General features: G+C 39.1%; 1 protein-coding gene across 1 annotated transcript in view; it reads right to left on the reverse strand.

The window, feature by feature from the left end:
* Nucleotides 1–1,338, reverse strand: part of ATP2C1 (ATPase secretory pathway Ca2+ transporting 1) — a 69,784-nt gene extending 68,446 nt beyond the window's left edge. The window contains exon 1 of the mRNA XM_064444133.1: nt 1,318–1,338. The gene's annotated coding sequence lies outside the window, so the exon portion shown is untranslated. The remainder of the gene's footprint in view (nt 1–1,317) is intronic.
* Between the last annotated feature and the right edge of the window lie 7,780 nt (nt 1,339–9,118).

A 9,118-nucleotide genomic window follows, 5' to 3' on the forward strand; every position in this document is an offset into this window, starting at 1 on the left:
GATATAGCTAGGTCACCCACAGGGTTACAATTCAAGGAGGGTGGTTGGTTTTTTTTAATTTGTTTTTACCTTTTCTTGAATCCTCTTGTCTTTCACTGTCGAAAGAAGTTTCCAAATTGTATGGATAGGAAGCTTTATGAAATAAAAGACAGATTTATGCAGGAGATTATCCATAATTTAAGCAATTTCTGTTACTGAACAGTTAAATAGGCTTCCTCATCTGGAGTTTGAGATCTAAATGCATATTTTCTGCCTTTTCCCAAAGATCCTTGACAGTTGCACAATCGTCTTCTGCAGAGCAACTGGTGAAAATCAAAACATCAAATGCAGAGCGTACAACAAATGACCAGTGTTAAATTGCCACAAGGGCAGCGTGAGCTGGAGGAACTGAGGGGCAGTTCTACCAAATGCAAATCATTTCCCTGACAGCAAGCTCTAACAGGCCTACTTCTGGTAAGAATATTCTGCTGCAAAAAATCAAACAGTAACTAGGTCCCGATTTTTCCTACCTCTCTCATTACAAAGAATAAATCCCAATGCCTCTTAAAGCTTGTTCAGCTGCAGTAAAGAGGTTAGAAAACTGCTGTTTCTAGCATATTCCCCCCCCCTCCTCCTCAAACTGTATTTCACCGACTGCACCGTCTGATTTCACTTTTGTTTTGCACACAATCCTGTTATGTGGATTTCAGCCAGATTAATGCTTCCTTTCATTCTCCACTTCCTAAACTGGAACTGCAAGGCACCAGTTACAGGGCATAACAATGTAAGCTCAGATAAAGCTTAGCTTGCAATTGAAGCCTGTGCCTTGAATCTTACCTGCAAACTTATTTCTTTTCAAGTCATTACATTTCTCTTTCAGTAAGCCCTTCTCTACTTTGCACCTTTGATCAGCAGACAAGTAATAAATGTTTGCCTGGCTTTTGTAGTGGATAGAAAAGCAGCAAAGCACATTTCCATCAATTATCATCCTAACATCTTGAGTTTTAGAGTTATGGAAATTTGGATTGGTTTTTTTCTCCCCTTTGTTGTTGTTGATCTTTTAAGCAGAAAAGTTCCAGAGAGGAGCTGAGTACTTATTACAGCGAGGCAATTCAGTCCTCACTACAACCCCATAGTCATTGGAGATTAACTCCAAGTCTTTTAAGTCTTTGCTAAGGTATACTTCTGTCTATAATAAATTATTTAGAGCTTGGCTAATACTACAGAATTTGTCCTGAAGCTATTAAATACAGCTGCCAAAGACTAACCAGCCAGAGCAATGTTATGGGCCTCTTGCACATCAACATCTGTGGGAGGCAAAAGAAATAATTTCTTTACCTTGTCAGCACAGTTTGTGGAAAGTGATCCATGTGGTAGGGAAATAATACTGCTTTGCAGGACTCTTCTCTGACTCATCCCTTCTAGGTCTCACAGCTATGAAAGAAAAAAAAAAAAAAATCTTTCAATGGATCCAGGAAAGGATCCAAGACAGATTTTTATGTTTGTTTTCAGCGTTAGCTCATCCCACACTACTTGCACATATCCTTCCCTTCAGGTTTGGAGGCTTGACACAGGCAACCATTTTGACATTTCATGCTTGGAAACCTGCCTTCAACAAATCCATTTTGTGTTCCTAAATGACTGTTTGGCTGCTTATGCTTCAGCCCATCTGTTCGGATGGCACCAGGCCTGCTTACAAGGTGATCTTCCATTTTTCACTTCACTTCCCATCCAGAGATGCCAGCCAATTTTGGGCACTCGGCAGAATACCTCTCCTGCCCTCACTTTGGTACAAAGCCCTGCTGAGTCAGAAACACTGCTTCTGTGCTTTATCAGATTTGTGTGGCTCGGAACACCTGAACAGCAGAGGAAGAAAACTGGAGTTGTCAGCACTGGAAATTGCCAAGTACACTTGTTGCTGTGAAGCCAGGGGAATATTATGAAGATCAGTGACACATCATAGCATGAGAATTTTAATTGCAAACACTCTGCAAGCCAGGATCACCATAAGCAGAAGGACAAGGATATTAAAACCAAAGACACAAGCCACAGGCATAGAAGGTTCAAGCAGGTAAAAGCATTGAGCTCCACTTTGCTGTAACAGTTCCTTTAAAATGGACAAATATTGGGACATATTTGTTTTGGATAACCTCTACCTTTTATCTAAGATCAGTGTTATGTTTTATGCCATTCACTGAAAAAATCAAACCAGGCTGAAGATGCTTCTTTGCAAAGTTCTGAAGTGCATGACCAAGTTCTTCCAGAGAAATGGACCACTTGTCAGTAGGTTTGTTTCAGGCTGGCCTCTAGCATCAGTGCTTCAGCAGCCACGTGTACACCCACCTCTTGTATGCTGCATATGGGTATTTACCGAGCACAAAGGGAGACATCTGCAGTAATCCAGATGGCTGGAGCATTGGAAGTGTAGGAGGATATCACCTGGTTGCTACATAACTTGGCCAACATCAGAATTCTACATTTTCTTGAATAGCCCTTTAAATTCCTTATTGAAACAGAGATGAAATAGCATAGTATTAAACTGACTTTCTGAACTAGACAAACTTGCGCTAACAAGAGTCAGTGGTACATATCACTAATGTTCTCCCCCTCTCCACTTCCCTTTAAGAAAGGCAGTAACAAGCCAGGGAAAGCAAAGACAAGCTTTCAACATACCATATCAGCTGTCAGAATGTTTTAGTTTGAGAGTTTTAGTGAAAAATTCACTTTTCTCTGGTTTAAAATAACGTGACAGAAATTTCCAAACAGGCTTTCTGACACCTGAAAGAACAGTTTCTTCTTGTGCCCTGTGGTTTTAGTAAAGAAATCCTCTGGCTTCTTATTCCATGGTATATTTGAAAGGAAAAGAAAGAAATTTAAACACTTTGGCTTTACCTAGGAATGAGCCCAATTTATCCTAAAATAATGATCCATTATATGTTCAGAAAACAGCAAACAACAGAGACTAAACCCCTCAGCTCTGGCATGGCACCTATCCAGTATCAACAAGAATGGCATTAACCTATTTGTTCAACTAATGCATGTGGTATCAGTCAAGGTGAAGTTAGCAGCTCCCACACAGCACTTAGACAACCCCTGCCCTGCATCATAAAAATCTTTAATGATAGTAATAAAATATATCACTAGCAGCCAAAATCCACAAACAGCATCCAGATCCTGTTGTAAAAGAGGTAAATAATTCTCTTTTCACTGAGTGAAAAAAAAAAAAGCATCTATATAGATATATGTGTGTAGCTATATGGATACATATATACACAACACCCCCACCCTGAAAACACATATAATAAGGAGCTGATCAACAAATACAGACTTCATCCTACTACTCCCCGTAAGCTGCTAGTAGCTGGACAGGTAGCAAGATGTAACTCATGCTCATCGTGAGCAGTTTTGTTGTCTTCTCCTATCATCCCAGTGTCTCAGCCAGAGATTGTCATCTTCCAAAACCTTTTATTTCAAAGTTCCTTGGGCCAAGACTTCTCTATCCCAATGAAGCCATGGCTTTTGGATCCTTTAAGCATATCCTAGATGCATAAAGGAAATACTGCATTTTGGGTTTGTGTACTGTCACAATGAGAATTTGCTTCTTCCCTATCTCCCCCTGCCTTTTTGCTTTGATAAATAACAATCATTCCAGCATAGCTGTTAGTATAAGATTTTCAACTAATTTAATTTCCTGTTCTTGTGAGCTGGATATATTGGTTCAATTCTAGCTAAAACTCAATCCAGTTCCTTTTTTATTTTGGATGATGCCAACTCTATCTTCAATATGCATCACTGATTTAGATTTTCTAAGATTTTAATGAAACAGTATATTTTTAGTTCCATGTCCTGTTAGGGGGTCCTTGGGACAAGACAGACATGGGTACACTGGAGCAAGTCCAGCAAAGAGCCACAAAGATGATTAAGGGACCGGAGCATCTATCATGGGAGGAAAGACTGAGAGAATTGGGACTGTTAAGCCTGGAGAAGAAAAGGCTCAGGTGGGTCTTCATAATGTGCATGAATACCTGAGGTGGGGAAATGCAGAAGGAGCCAGACTTCTCAGCAGTGCCCTGTGAAAAGACAGGAGGCAACATGCACAAACTAAAATACAGGAAGTTCCATCTAAATATCATTATTTATTAAACACCTGTAATAATGATGAAGCACTGGAACGTGCTGCTCAGAAGTGTTGTGGAATCTTCAACCATGGAGATATTCAAAACCTTACAATTAGTCCTGAGCGGTCTGCTCTTTCTGGCTCTGCTTTGAACAAGGGTATTGTACTACATGACTTCCAGGAGTCTACAGTTCTGTGAAATTACAAGCGTACGTAAGTAGTGTCAATGATCCAGTGGAAAAATAAGTGCTTTTTAAAGAAAGAAGATATAACTTTAAAAATGTAACCAGTAAACTGATTCCCAGATGTATAGGTTTATTGTTGGTGCAGTGCCAAAATATAATATTTATTTTTACCGCACGAAAGAATTTACCTGAGTTTTCATAATGCTTCTCAAACATAATACAGCACTCTTGTGTAGAGGCATTCACACAGACACACAAATAACTACATATTCAAGTTCTGTTACAAAGAGATGACTTGGAACTGTTTGACCAGATAACTGGTCTATAACTCCTCCTAGACATCAAAGCATCTTGATATTTTTTTCCTACCTATCCACACATGCATGAAGCAGTTTGCTTCCCCTTTTTCTTCCCAGAGACATCTCATTTCCCCAGAATACCAAGTCATAAGAAGCAACTGCCGGCAACGAAACCTCTGCTTTGCCAGGGCCTCAATCTAGCTGAAATAACTCAGAAAAGAAAGACCACAGCTCTAAAAAAAGCTCAAAAGCAGCACCCATTTCTCCAAACTTCTTTCCCTGGTTACATTATTCACATTTATCAGCCTTCCCCACCAATCAGAGATACTGTTAATTTAGTTTTGTAGCTGGTAGGAACAGGTGGTTAAGATGGTAGATAGAGGCCGAGACTACACTTACATCCTGCTACATTTTTCCATGGCCAAAGCAGCTCCCTCCCATTGTATTTTGCCAAGTACAGGAATGCATCAGAAGTTAGCATCAATGGATCATATGCAGGGTGCCTGATTAGGTGCCACATGGCTGAGAGATGGGCTGTCGGTGAAGCACACTGTGCTCATGTGCCTCTCAGAGGCTGTGTACATGTATCTATCAGCTCTGCATCGCTGTCAGAAACTTTATTCCTTTACCATCCAACCTTAAGGTCACAATTAAAGAGTTTATTTCACTTGGATAACAGGTTGAAACTTTACACTTGCATTGTCACACTAGAAACACAGAATAGGTATTCTTACGGCCATTGTCCTACAAATGACCTCCCTTTTACTCTCTGTGCAGCCAGGAAAGTTATTTGTCTTTTTAAAGCTCCATGGCATTGGGATTTGTGCCCCATTTGTCACCCACTCTCCCAAGTTCTTCCCTGTGCTACCGATCTCTGATCAGCAGCCTTCCATTTTATAAAGTGTCACCCTCTAGTGCATTGTTTAACGTTTATCTAAATTAAAATCTCACTCTATTTAAAATTTGCTTCTTACTCTAAAATCTCCTGATCAATCATTCTGTAGCTACAGCCTGGCCTCTACAAATTTGATCAATGTGTGCTTCATTTTATCTTCCAGATTCTTTAATAGAAACCTTAATTAGTATTTTCATGAATTAATACCAGACCAAATACTGATCCAGAGATATCCCATTTGATAGCTCCCTTACCACTGGTGTTTCACTGTTAATTATTGTGACATTGTAGCCCAGGCAATTCTGTATTCATATTTCAGGATTATCAAGCAGAGAAAGGTTTTTTTCCTACCAAATTCTTCCCAAAGGAGCTTCCCATACATAACAACAAGAAGCCATGGTAGAGTTAGATAACAGAAATCCACCATATTTTATTTGTCTACTAAACACATAATATACTGCGGACTATTAACTTTGTCTGAATAGAAAAGATCAACTAGTTATTCACATGTGTCTCAAAGGAGCATGAAAACATCTTCCTCACTGTACTGATGGGCTGTGGGTTAGTTTTAGGGTGCTTGACAGAGCAGTAGGGCTAGAAACACCAGGCTGAAGTCCACTACTTGTGAACCTGGCAGCCAGCTGAGCCTCTTCTCATCTCTAACAGTCTCTTGTCCAAGGTCCAACACGTTAGATCCCCACAGTCTTGTCTGCCTAAAACAATTAATCTTTCTATAGAGTTATTGCACAGTAACTATCCTCAGATTTGCCTTCAAACAGAAAATCAGGTACCCTATTCAAAAATCACACTAAGCTCCTAGCCAGCAGAGGATACTTGAGGGGTGAAAGAAGTATTGCAATGAAGCCACATTAGTCTTCCTTTTCTCAGTCACACAAATCTTCCAGCTCTGAAGAGGACTTATCTGAATGTTTTCCATCTCTTACTCAGAAGAGTCCTATGTAAAGGCACTTTCACAGGAGGTTTGCCTCAGGCGGAGAACACTTACAATACAGTCCTGGTCTTTAATGGGACCACTTATTTAAGACAGAATCGGGGACATACAAGGTCAGATTATCAATAAAACCCTCTCTTATTTAAGTACAAGCTTTACAGAATTTGCATACTGGACATCAAGGACTAGATCTGCAGATGTAGTTAAGGATAAGAGACTCATTCTTGCTAGGAGCTCCATAAAAGGCTTTAGAAATCTCTTTTTTTTTTTTTTAATCATATCAAAAGAGTTATAGTAAGAGTCAGAAGTGCTCCTTGCTTTTAAGAAACCTTCTCCTTCGCACCTAAGCGAGAGGAAGATCTTTATCAAACTGAGTCTGATTCCAGCAATTTACCTTTAAACACTCAGCACTAGCTTTTCACAACATTTCTCACATAAGACTAGGGAAAGATAACAAGGAAACTCAGCATGCATTCTGCCAGATTTGACATACAGCTTTGTCCTTAAAATTAAGGAGACACTTCATTGAAGCGGAAGTCGCACCTTCTAGCAACTCAGCATTGCTCCTCAACCCTGTTGCACAATATACTCTGCTGTATTTCCTTATGGCTTTATACCTACATAAAACTTTTTCCTGTCTAAACATATCTACCATTCTCAAGATAATTCAACAGCTGAGAACCAGAAATAACTAACCTTTTTTCCCATATTCTCATGGTCTTTTTAAATCTTCTTTTTCTTTTCCGAAGCCCTTCCAAATGTTCCCCTAGGAACATGTCCCTTGATAAGACTGCTATACACCACAGAAGGAAAGAAGGGGATTGCAATTCCAGCTTTATAAGGGCTCACCTTGGGGCCCCTTCCTCTCACTTAAAGAGACCTAGTCTAGCTTACAGTTTAAGGAGAGTACTGCTAGGTAGTTCTAGATTTTTCCCTCTTGTATTTGTGAAGATCTCAGATTTGAGGCTGGTGAAGTAAGCAAGCAAGGAGAGGAGATATTGTGAGTGCATGAAATGTGACTTATCCTAGAGTGGAGAATGTGAATCCTGCCAATGACAGGGTATAAAGAATCTAATTGAAAGCATATAAGTAATTTGAAAGCTGGTGGAGAGTAAGGACCAAGTGTTAAGCACCTGAAACTCCAGGTGCAATTAATAGTTCAGCTGCTTAGCATCTACTGAAAAAAACATACATTGCTTTATGAGAGACCCCATTTTTAAAAGATCTACATCCCAGGCCAGTTCATTTCTCTATTATCAGGTAAAAAGAAGAATGTGTTGGAAACCTACATACAACTAAAAGGAAGAATCAGCACGATAGTTTAGCATAAAAGCTTGGCCAACAGGCTCTGAATTTCATGTAGTAAATTGGCGAATGCCTGACTTGAACAATGATATCTGAAAGTAAAAAACCACTCAGAAAATGGATTCTGGAAAATTATGTCTGGTTTAGACTTTATCTGTTTATATATCAAAGGACACTCTTCGTAGTAGCTGTGTGTCAATCTGTTCTTTCTGCTTTGTACACACTCTAAAATTTATTTTAGAATTGAATTAGCTGTCAGTTTTGGATAGCCTGGATCTGTAGTGCAGAGCATATACAGCCACTTTAAAAGACATCAAGCAGAAGGTATTGCTCACATTATGATCGGATGATCAAAAAAGTATGCCTAGAGAATGAGATGAGGCAGTATTATTTTCTATTTTAGAAACTAAGGATGTGTCTAACTGGGAGGACCCATAGCCAGATGTATCATCATCTCACAAAAAACAGCTGCAGAAATGCAAAGACATGAGACCGACGATGTTCATGAATAGTCATACAAAAGCTTTTATATGAGGAAGGATTTAAAAAATGCAAACCGTTTAGGGCAGGCAGGAGACAGACACAGAGGGAAATAAAAGACAGTGCAGAAGAACAAGGTACAGCAAAGAAGGGCTGAGCTCTTATTTGCTTTTACCCTACGCAGGGGAAGAACCAAGCTACAGCACATCTGAAATGCAGGAAAGAAGTATTATCTTTTTTTTAGATTTTCTTTTTAATAAAATAGGAAGTGATTAAAATGTGGAATTTTTTTTGCTGCAGGTCATCTCAGAGGTCAAACATTACTCAGATTCAAAAGAAGATTGGACAAGTAAGCATATAATGGGAGCATTCATTAGAAAGGGTACAGGCTGCGATACCAAACTGTATGCTTGAGGGCATAAGTCCCTCATCAACTCTAAGGAATTAGAAACCAGACTTTTATAAGCAGTTATCCTGGCAGACAGGGAGAGAGTTGTTAATTTATTTATAATGCCTTTGACCCAAAACACAAGGAGAGGATATAGACGCAAAAGGAAATATGAATAGAATTAGCAAAAATACAAATGAATCAACATGTGATGACTTCCAAGGAAAAACCCCAATTTAATTTTAGAAAAAGGAAAGGGGTGAGACATCAATTAATCAGCCAGAGAGAAACAGAATAAGGCTTTGAGATTAGGCCCAGTAAGGTGAAAATATGAGCAGACAGGAAAAGCGCTCCAAATTTTTTAGTGGAAAAGTGCATCACAGTTATAAAGAGGGTGAAACAGAACTGTGGCATATTGAAGAGATGAATAAATGGATTTTTTATTAAAGCAAAACCAAATTAAAGAGCAGATGCAATATTAAACATTTAAAAGTTTTGTTAATATAAGTTGATGCTTT

Source organism: Phalacrocorax carbo, chromosome 2 (assembly GCF_963921805.1).
Source record: "Phalacrocorax carbo chromosome 2, bPhaCar2.1, whole genome shotgun sequence".
In the NCBI taxonomy this organism is placed as follows: Eukaryota; Metazoa; Chordata; class Aves; order Suliformes; family Phalacrocoracidae; genus Phalacrocorax; species Phalacrocorax carbo.